The 10265-nt window shown below is 40.0% G+C and overlaps 1 protein-coding gene across 4 annotated transcripts in view; it reads right to left on the reverse strand.

Moving 5' to 3' along the window:
- Positions 1 to 1908, reverse strand: part of matr3l1.1 (matrin 3-like 1.1) — a 35248-nt gene extending 33340 nt beyond the window's left edge. For all 4 annotated transcript variants that reach the window (XM_038699764.1, XM_038699763.1, XM_038699761.1 and 1 more), the window contains exon 1: positions 1756 to 1908. The gene's annotated coding sequence lies outside the window, so the exon portion shown is untranslated. The remainder of the gene's footprint in view (positions 1 to 1755) is intronic.
- Between the last annotated feature and the right edge of the window lie 8357 nt (positions 1909 to 10265).

Here is a 10265-nt window from a genome sequence, read left to right on the forward strand (position 1 = left end):
ACGATGGATGGATGTCCTGCTGTCAGACCTGACAAAGCATGAATTCATGTGTTTAACAAATCGACATCATGTTGTTGTTATTTCAACATAATTTGGATCAGTTCATTACAACTAAATGTTTACTTTTGGTTCACACCGCTGTAGTAACGGCGGGTTGATTATTCTCGTTTTTGGCATTGTGTGTGATGCGATGGTCTGAACGCACATTTAGGCCTCCAAACTAACCAAAACTCACGAGGGGGAGCGCTGACATCATTCACCAGCAGCTCACTGACGCCACCTGTGTGCAGGTATCGGCCTGATTAATCGCTCCATCACCACGTAGAAGGTAATGAGCTGAGTTACCCTGAGACCCACCAAAACTTTGATTCTGAGGTTTCAGGGGGTCCTAGCTGGGAATGGAGGGGTCCGATGCCTCCTGAGGCCTCCTGTACTGAAACAACTGGTGATTCATCAGTCAATGGTAGGAAAATTAATAAACATAATTCACCAATGAAGAACTCGTTTTCTCAGAATATCTCTGGGGTTTGGACTGCTGGTCGGACAAAACAAGACATTCAGTGGGCTCGAGGAGAGTGTCCAGTAATTATTACTAATTAACACGCAGCAAAGCTGAGGCAGCACAGCAGCACTGGGTTTCTGGTGTTAAAGGTAAACAAGGAGTCTGACAGGTGGAGTCCGTACTCCTGCAGCCGCAACTGCATCTGAACGTGAGCGCCGATATTAATCAAGAATGAGCCGGACTTCACTGCCCTCATGGGCTTTTATAATACTAACGTTACTGACAGTGGTGGACAGTAACTAAGTACGTTTACTTAAGTACTCTACTTCCGAACAAATTAGAGGTATTTGTACTTTACCTGAGTATTTTCTCCTCCTGCTCCGTCTCAGAGGGAGAAGTTGGACTTTTTACTTCACCACATTTATCTGACAGCTTCAGTTACTTTACAAAGTCAGAGTTTTACACATGAAGAGTTTATAAAAGATGATGTTTAGTTATAAATTAAACTCCAACAGTTTATACAGATACAGCTGGTACATTAGTTGACTTTTAACTGGAAACTATTCTGATGATCGTTGAAGTCATTTTTCATGTGAAGATTTGCTGCTTTTCCTTTTGATTATTTTAACCACTCATTCACCATTTACAGAAGAGTTACAAACAATTAATGGAGAAAATAATCAGCTGATTGATCCAGAAAGAAAAGAATCATCAGTCTGATGCAAAATAGTTCAACCTCAGCAGTAAAATCCTGCTTTACAGCAATGAATGAGGAATAATAATCTCAGGACAGGTTTTATTCTGCATTTTAATACCTGATCATACTTTTCAATGCAGTACTTGTACTACCAGAGTGTTTACAGTGTTGTATTAGTACTTTTACTGCAGTAAAGGATCTGAATTCTTCCTCGTAGGTGAGTGGAGGACTTACACAACAAGACAAACACTACGATCAATAAACACGTTAGCTGCCGTTAGCTTAGCGTCGACAAACCGCAGATTGTGTTGGTGAGCAGCTAAAGGCCGCAGCTGAGCCTCTGCGTCACTTTATTTATGTCGTTAAACAGAAAAACAGCCATTAGCCTGGGTCACAATCCGGCTAACAGCATTAGCTCACCGAGCTAACTTAGCTGGCGGCTAGCAGCATTAGCTCACCGAGCTAACTTAGCTGGCGGCTAGCAGCATTAGCTCACCGAGCTAACTTAGCTGGCGGCTAACAGCGCACAGGGAGAGGCCTCCCGCGGCGGGCTCACCTTCAGTTTCACCCGCTGATACACACACGAAGCAAAAAGTCCACGAGGGAAAACGTTGTTTTTAGCGAAGAAAAGAGTCGAGCTGCTTTTTCACAAGCTAACATCACAAGAAGCAGCTTCTTCTTCTTCTTCTTCTTCTTCTTTTTCCGGGCGACTTGCAGCCAGATGGAGCAACTAGCGCCCCCTGCTGTACTGGAGTCTGTAACATCACATCACTCAGCTATCAACCTCAATAAGGAGCTCTCATATTCTGCTCACCAGCCCAGTGTCTTTAAGAAATTTAAATAATGCCTTCCGGGTGATTCTTACACCCTTTTCTTCTCCTTCTGTTCCCAACACCCCCATCAGATTCCAGTCCCGCCCTGCTTCCTGAACCCTGTCTTGAAATATCTGTCTTTCCAACTCAAACAATACGCAGTGCAAAATGACATGTTCAACATTTTCTTAAACCCCACACTTTTCACACTTTTCACTCTTCCTTTTCCCCAATAAAAACAAGGTGCCACTCAGTCCTGTGTGATCTACTCTTAGTCTATAATAATTTCCTCCAGCCTGCTCCTTTCCCTATAATTTTTATTATCCTTCTGTTCTTCTTCTTCTTTGGGTTTTTACAGCAGCTGGCATCCATTGAGTTGCATTATTGCCACCTTCAGGCTTTATTTACCCTTTGCTTCCATTCATACTAAATCCGCCTATCTAATCCGGTCGCCCTCAGAAAACCAAATATCCACTTCCTGCCCTCCACACTTTCTCCATACTCCAATAAACTTTTTACTGTATTATCTATCTGTCCTATTTGTTTTTAACTGTGTTATCATTTCTTGTCTTTCCTGAGTAAATTTCCTGCATGTTATAAGAATATGTTCTGCTGTTTCAGCCTCCTGACATTGTTTCACACATTCCTGTAGGATGTTTTCCTGTAATTAAGATTGCGACGCCCAATTCTCAGCCTGCTTATTATCACCTGCTCTTTCCTCTTTGCTCCCCTACTTCTTGATATTCCTACTTTGCTTTGGATTTCGTCTAATCCTTGTGTTGTAGAAAAGATGAGATGTGTTTGAGCACCATCTCTCCGGAGTTATTTGAGAAAATAGTTTTAACGTCTAAGTCCTTCGTGTTCCAGTCTGTTTCTTAAAGCCAGTATTTGGTTTGAGCTCCACAGTTTCCGGTTGACTGCAGGCCTCACAAGTTCCAGAGGGATGTTTCCCAACAAGGTGCAGAGATGCATTTAACTTTGTGTGACCCAGTCTGATTCTGCTGAATTGACTCTGTTCTCTCTGCTCTTCCCCACTTTCTGCTGAATCTTGTATAAATGTCTTACTTTGTCTTCATTATCCCATAAACTCTGCCGCTGCATCTTAACTTTGCTCCTTACATATGCTTTGATCTCTGCTTTGCTAACTGGTACTGCCTCCTTTACCCCATTTACTTTCTACCCATTTTAAGCTAATGTGTCTGAAGGCATCTCGTTCCCTTGGATGCCAATGTGTGCTGGGACCCATAAAAACTAAACATCAATCCCCAGACTGCTTATTCTGAATAAAGATGACAATATTTCAAACAATAATCCTTCTTCTTCTTCTTCTTCCACCTTGCGGACTGGAGTGTGGAACAGAGGATTTGCAGACCAACTTGAAATCAACTACAAAAACAAACCCACATTATAAAGACAAACAAAAACTAAAAATTGAAAACCCATATCCTCTCCATTAATTCCGTATGTTTCAGATATTTAATGAGGTGCTTAGATATTCCCCATATTTTATTCCCCACTTCTCTACAGTGAACCTAAGCTTACCTAAGTTTCCTCCTCGCCTCCACATGGCCCTACACTCAACCAGCACGTGCTGAACTGTCTCTAAACTATTATATTTTACACAGTGTCCAGTTTACCTATTTTATAAAGTGAGTGGTTGAGCCCTGTGTGTCCTCTCCTTAGACGGGTAATGACTACCTGATTCTGGATACTGTAAAGATGTCTTCCAGTTTCATTTAATAATAATAATAATCTTTATTTGTAGAGCACTTTTCAAAAACAAGTTACAAAGTGCTTCAACAAGTGCAAAGACAATAATACAAGCAAGAAAACATTGAAAAGACCAAAATACACCTTTAAGATAAATATAAAATAAGTAAAATAGAATAAAATAAAAGTATTGCTGCCATATTTTTGGGATTTGCTCTTTAATGGCTGTTTTACTTTCTGATTTACTGAACAGCAGGGATGAGACGCTCGATACTGACGTGTCGACGCTGTGTCGAGATCCCGAAGCGCAGACGCAGTGAAGCCTCCTGTTTCGACAGGTGGCGCACCTGCCGCTTCTACGCCTGATTCACAGTGTTGGAACAAACCGACATCATCCTCTAACTAAGTTGACAGATTTGTTCCAAGGACCCACAATCCTTTGATTTATTGGAGCGACGTGCTGTAGTAGATCCGCACCTGCAGGCCTATGATGGCAAAAACAAAGACAACAAATGTTCCATGTTGCTGGAGATGTCAATTATTTCTGAATAAAACTCTTGACATATAACAAATGTGAGACATTGTTCCGCTTTTCATTCATCATTCTTGAAACAAATTCAACTTTACGGATTTTTAATCCATTACACCTCATCACTGCCAGCACTCATTATTATTAATCATTATTACACTAGGGCCTTTATCTTTCCTGCTAATTATCTTTACACTTCTGTGTAATACTGTAGATATCCACATTTATTATTATATTCTTAGATTGGGACACTTTATTATATTCTGTACTCACTAACTTCAACTACCTGCTATTTCTAGTCTGTATCTGCAACAAAGAATTCACCCTCATAGATCAATAAAGTATTCAGATTCTGAACATGAGCAAGTTCTCTATGGGGTAGTGGTTCAGACACGTGCCTATATGTGAGAGACGTGGGTTCGATTCCCACTGTGATACATGAGTAAGACACTTAACCTCTAGTTGCTCCAAAGCTGCGCCCTCTGACGCAGCAATTGTGATTGGCTTTTGAGAAAAGCGTCGGCTAGATGAGTGATTAGTTGTGAAACAACACACAGATGTGTTTCATTAAACACACTTTTATTGCGGTCCCATCTGCTGTCTCTGACAATCTGAAAGCGTTTGTGTGTCTGTTGGTCATGTATTAATAATACGTTTAGAATCAGTTATTGTTTCAATGAAACTCTACCAACATGTGTCGATATCAAAAGTGACCAGTAGGTGTCGCCTTGTCTTCTTCTTCTTCTTCTTCTTCTGTGGTGTGATGCGGCTGGTAAACGGAGACACGGAGCATCAGCGCCACCTGCTGGAGCAGAGGACTCACCTGCTTTAAAGATGTAATGTGATGCAAACCTGCTCTTACAATGATGATGCATAAAGTTAAATTAATGTATTCAGCTACTTTATTTATATATATATATAAATTGATATAAATAAATGCTCTGAAAACTGTCCTGCAACAACAAATGAAAATGCTTTGAGAAAGGTTTATTTGCACAACACGAAAACATGAAATGCAATTTAAATATAGAAGAAAAGAATGTGAATTGTCCAAAAGAAGTAACTTAATCTAAAAAACAAGCAGCATTATATTCTGTTATATTTTATTTTTTTGTCACCTGATTTATGTTGGTCCCTTTATATATTTATATAATTACATTTACTCATTTGGCAGACACTTTTATCCAAAGCGACTTACATTTGAGGAACAACATACAAACATTAACAGAGCATCAAATACAGATCTACAACTGACAATACATATTAATAAAAGCAGCGGTAAATACTAGTAAGCGCTAGTGGCACATATCACATCAGTGTGGTAAACACCATGGGAAAGAAGTAAGAGTTAACAAAAAGTGCAATCAGTACAAGATCATTGTAGGGGATAGAAGAAGAAGAGCACAGGAAGTGCATGTTAGAGGTTAGGAGTTAGAGGTGTTATAAGAGGAAGTGTTCTCGGAAGAGATGAGTTTTCAAGAGCTTCTTGAAGTTAGAGAGGGACGCCCCCGCTCTGATGGCGTGCGGTAGCTCGTTCCACCATCGTGGTGTCACAGATGAGAACAGGGACTGAGGTCGCTTTGTGTGAAGGGATGGCAGAGCCAGGCGGCGTTCGTTGGAGGAGCGCAGCGGCTGAGAAGGAACGTAAGTTTGTATTATGGAATTTAGGTAGATGGATGCAGACCCAGTAGTCACTCTGTATGCAGCATTAGTGACTTGAATTTGATTCTGGAGGCCACGGGGAGCCAGTGGAGGTCACTGAGTAATGGAGGGACATGAGTCCTTTTGGGCTAATCAAAAACCAGACGCGCTGCTGCGTTCTGAACCATTTGTAAGGGTTTCGCCGCACAAGCTGGGAGACCTGCTAGGAGGGCAGAGAGGTAACCATGGCCTGTACCAGCAGCTGGATGGCGGGCTGAGTGAGGTAGGGCCTGATTATTCTTATGTTGTATAGAGCAAAGCGGCATGACCAAGAGACAGCAGCAACATGGTCTGAAAAGGACAGCTGGTCATCAATCATGACACCCAAGTTTCTCACCACCCTGGTTGGACTGATGGTTGCGGAGTCAGTTTGTAGTTTGATGTTATGGTGGTCAGTCTTAGAGAGGTTTAGTTGAAGGTGGCGAGACTTTATCCATGCAGATATGTCCGAGAGACAGTCCGTGATCCGCGCCGAGACGGTGGGATCATCTGGCGGGAAGGATAGGTAGAGTTGCATCTGCATAGCAGTGGTAAGAGAAGGAGCAGTTGGTAGCCCTTAAGGTCGGCAGGGCCTTTTGCCATTTTCTTTCAGCCGCTCTGAGATCAGTACGGAGCCCTCGGATGGTATCAGTAAGCCACGGGTGGGACTGGTTTGGGCGAGCAGGCTTGGTGGATAGAGGACACAGGCTATCCAGGCACGAGCTCAGTGTAGAGCAAAGAGATTGTGCGGCATCATTGACCTCGAGTGAGGAAAATGTGTTGAGGGAAGGTAGAGCGGAAGCTACCGCTGAGGCAAAGTGAGCGGGAGACAGGTTACGGAGGTTACGGAGGTTACGGAGGTTACGGAGGTTACGGAGGTTACGGAGGTTACGGAGGTGTGAGACAAACGGTGCTGGAACAATGGGCTGTTCCTGTAGGCAGACCGTGAACTGAATGAAATAGTGGTCAGACATGTGTAGAGGTGTAACTGTTAGGCACTCGGTGGGACAGTTTCAGACAAGAACGAGGTCAACCACCTTGCCAGCTTTGTGGGTCGGGGGGCTGAGAACCCGAGTTAGATCAAATGAAATTAAAAATATTTACACCATAAATTGGTGCAGAAAATGTTTCCAGAAATTAAGACTTTAATATTCAACATGTTCTTGGGGAGGAACCTGAGACATCTTACTGATTTATTACTACACTGAATATTTCTTCAAAATACTGAACAAAATTATAAACGCAACACTTTTGTTTTTGCCCCCATTCATCATGAGCTAAACTCAAAGATCTGAGACTTTCTCTATCTACACAAAAGGCCTATTTCTCTCAAAGATTGTTCACAAATCTGTCAAAATCTGTGTTAGTGAGCACTGGCCACAATAAAAGGCCACATTATGTATATATGTGTATATATATATGCCTGAATTATTTCTGTTGTGGCTGCCACAGACCCTTTACTTCTTGTTGCCTTTGTCTGAATAATCAATCAGTAAAAGTGCTCATTCTGCATCACAGTATCTCAGTTCTTGCGTCAGTCCTTAATAAATTAATCTCTAAACATCACGTTGCAGTGGTTTGTGTTCCAGTTATTCTGGCCGTGACAGTCTTATGACAACTTAAGTACAACACAGGATATGTAGAGGGGTAAAAGTATAAAACCTCCTAAAATGAAAATACTCAACTGCAAACACCTCAATATTTGACTGAAGTAAATATTTGAGAATAAGTACTTTATTGTCCACTCCTGTGAAGACTAAACTGAGAAATATCTTGGAGGTTTTTTTTCCTCTGATCTCACGTTCAGGAGACTTAAATTAGACTTAATTTAAGATCATTTAGAGATATCTTCTTAAGATCTGAGTACAGATGAGTTATTCGCTCCTGAGGTCACGTTGAGACAACTGAGGCATATTTGAGAGGAACTCATGAGATCCTCAAAATCATAGCTGAGTTTCTTTTAACTCTTTCTCTCAACATTAAATCAATCAAGTTTTCTTTAAAGTGCAAAATCACCAAATGACTCGGTCCCAATACACTTACACAAAATACACAGGAATAAAATACAAAAGGAGCATGTTAAAATACACAGCTAATATTTATTCTTTATCAAACAGAAAAGTCTAAAGTCCAGTCTAAAGTGGTGATGTTGTCTGATTCCTGAACCCAAACTGGGACCTGGTTCTGTTTGATAACTGAATGTGTTTCCACACCATACTTTTCTCATGTCCAGGAGAAATGAAATTAGACTTTTCATTTAGAGATCTCTTCTTTTGTCTCTTGGATGTTTCAGCTGAGTTGACTGTGAGAAGTAGCATTAAAAGCCTTTGGTCTCACCTTAGTTATTTAAAGCAGCTCATTTTAGTCCAGGAGAAATAAAAGGAAGATCTGTGAGATCTCTTCTTTCCTCTGAACATGTCACGTTGTCAGTGTTGACCATCAGGTGGTGCTGCAGGACTGTTTTAAAAACCACATCACACAGTCTGAGCCTTAAAAAACTCTGTCAAAGTCAAAACTCTCAACAAATACACATTTAAAGACATTAAATACGGCTAAAGTCATTTCTTCTGAATGCTTAAAGACTAACAGCGAGTTTGGAAGCACTTTTTCTGAAGCCTTTAACACTCTGAGCCCATGCTTTTACAAACTGAATGCACGTTCTCTGCTTTACACTGTACTTTTATAACACACTGCTAGAAACATCCGTCTCTGGTTTGCTGCACTATTTTTCCCATTTTCATTCAACACTTTTAGATCATTAAATCTCTGATGTGATGAAATCGTACAGCTGATACCACAAAGAAGACGAGATGAAGCCTGATTCTTGTTTCTAACAGTTTGTATTTGAGTGTTGCAGAGAACATTTTGAGGAAAATAAAAAACTTATTTGTATTGAGAGTGTTGGGAATACACATGCATACTTTTGGACACCTGTGTATTTTTTACTGTCCTACATGCACGACAAAACTTGAGTGCGAACCGCTGAGGCGTTCACACAGAAAGTGTTTTTCAGAGCGTAGTTTTTGCATCCTGCAGTTATTCAAAGAGGGTTTGTGATGCAGAAACACAATTTTAGAGTTTTGCAGGAGATATTATGTTTTGCTTTTTGTGTGTGTGAGGTTTCCTGGTTAGTGTGTAGAGTTTTAGCAAAAATAGCAAAAGTTAAAAAAATGGTGGCTAAGCAATCTAACCTGTAAAATTTTTTTCAGATTAATTAAACACTGACGGATAGTTTAATATGATTTTTAAAATAATGAAACTCATGAAAAACTTGTTACTGTGTTCTAAAATGTGCACATTTATTTTTATTTTTGTTTATTTACTGTATAAAATTATTTTCCTTGTCTGGAATAAAACATATAATTTATGTTATTTTGTAGATGTTCTACATAATAACATCACTGGCATCCCGTGATCCCTCTGTGGTGGATAGTTCAAAAACACTCAAAACACTTAAAATACATAAAACTTACAGTGAAACAAATGTGGAATTAATGACTAAATATTGTGTAATATGACTCTTTTTAATAATAATAATGAAACCGGATATTCTGCTCTGGATGTGTTTATTTATTTATGTCTCTGAGAAAATAAAAGATTTATCCTGACAAAATTAGCTCAATATGCAAAGTCAAATAAAATACAGTTTTTGACAGAAGCGTCTCACCACAAGGTCCATTTAGTAGCGGCTCCAGAGCTTTCGGTGCTGTCACACGGGCTTCCTCATCTGACGGAGGCTGTCCGGACGTCATGAAATTGTAGACTGCTTTTGCCACTCGCCCTGTTTTACTCTGCAGCACTCTAACATCTTTAACTGTGTTTTTTTCATGTTTTACGTTTGTGTTTTTAAGACAATTGCTGCAAGAAGAATTTCCTCTTGTGGGACAATAAAGATCTGAACAGAAAGGAGTGTGAACAGAAGGAAAACATTTTCAACAAATGAACATTTAATGTATTAAATTACTTTTATACGTTTTGTTCAGTTCATTCCAGTTTTATTTATATAGTGCCAATTCAAGTATTTTTCTTCTTTCTCCTAGAACCAAACCAAAATTGACAGTAGTACCTGTAGTAGTATACGTAGTAGTGTCAGTAGTACAACAGAGTACGACAGGTGGAGCCACAGACCGCATGTTAAACTCTGAGTTCTTCTGTATCTGACTAAAGGTCAAAAAACACAGTTGATTATGTTTGACATTTATATCTGAAACAATTCAAGTGTTGTTGAAATCTATCAGCTGAGCTATTGTACATTTATATATTTGTCAAGTTCAATAAACTATTTTACATTTCACATTGTTTACATTTTACAGCTCAATCCGGTTTCAGCTGGAT

This window comes from Micropterus salmoides, unplaced genomic scaffold (genome assembly GCF_014851395.1).
Source record: "Micropterus salmoides isolate LMB-PRFRI ecotype aquatic unplaced genomic scaffold, ASM1485139v1 Ms_hic_scaffold_5, whole genome shotgun sequence".
Lineage (NCBI taxonomy): Eukaryota > Metazoa > Chordata > Actinopteri > Centrarchiformes > Centrarchidae > Micropterus > Micropterus salmoides.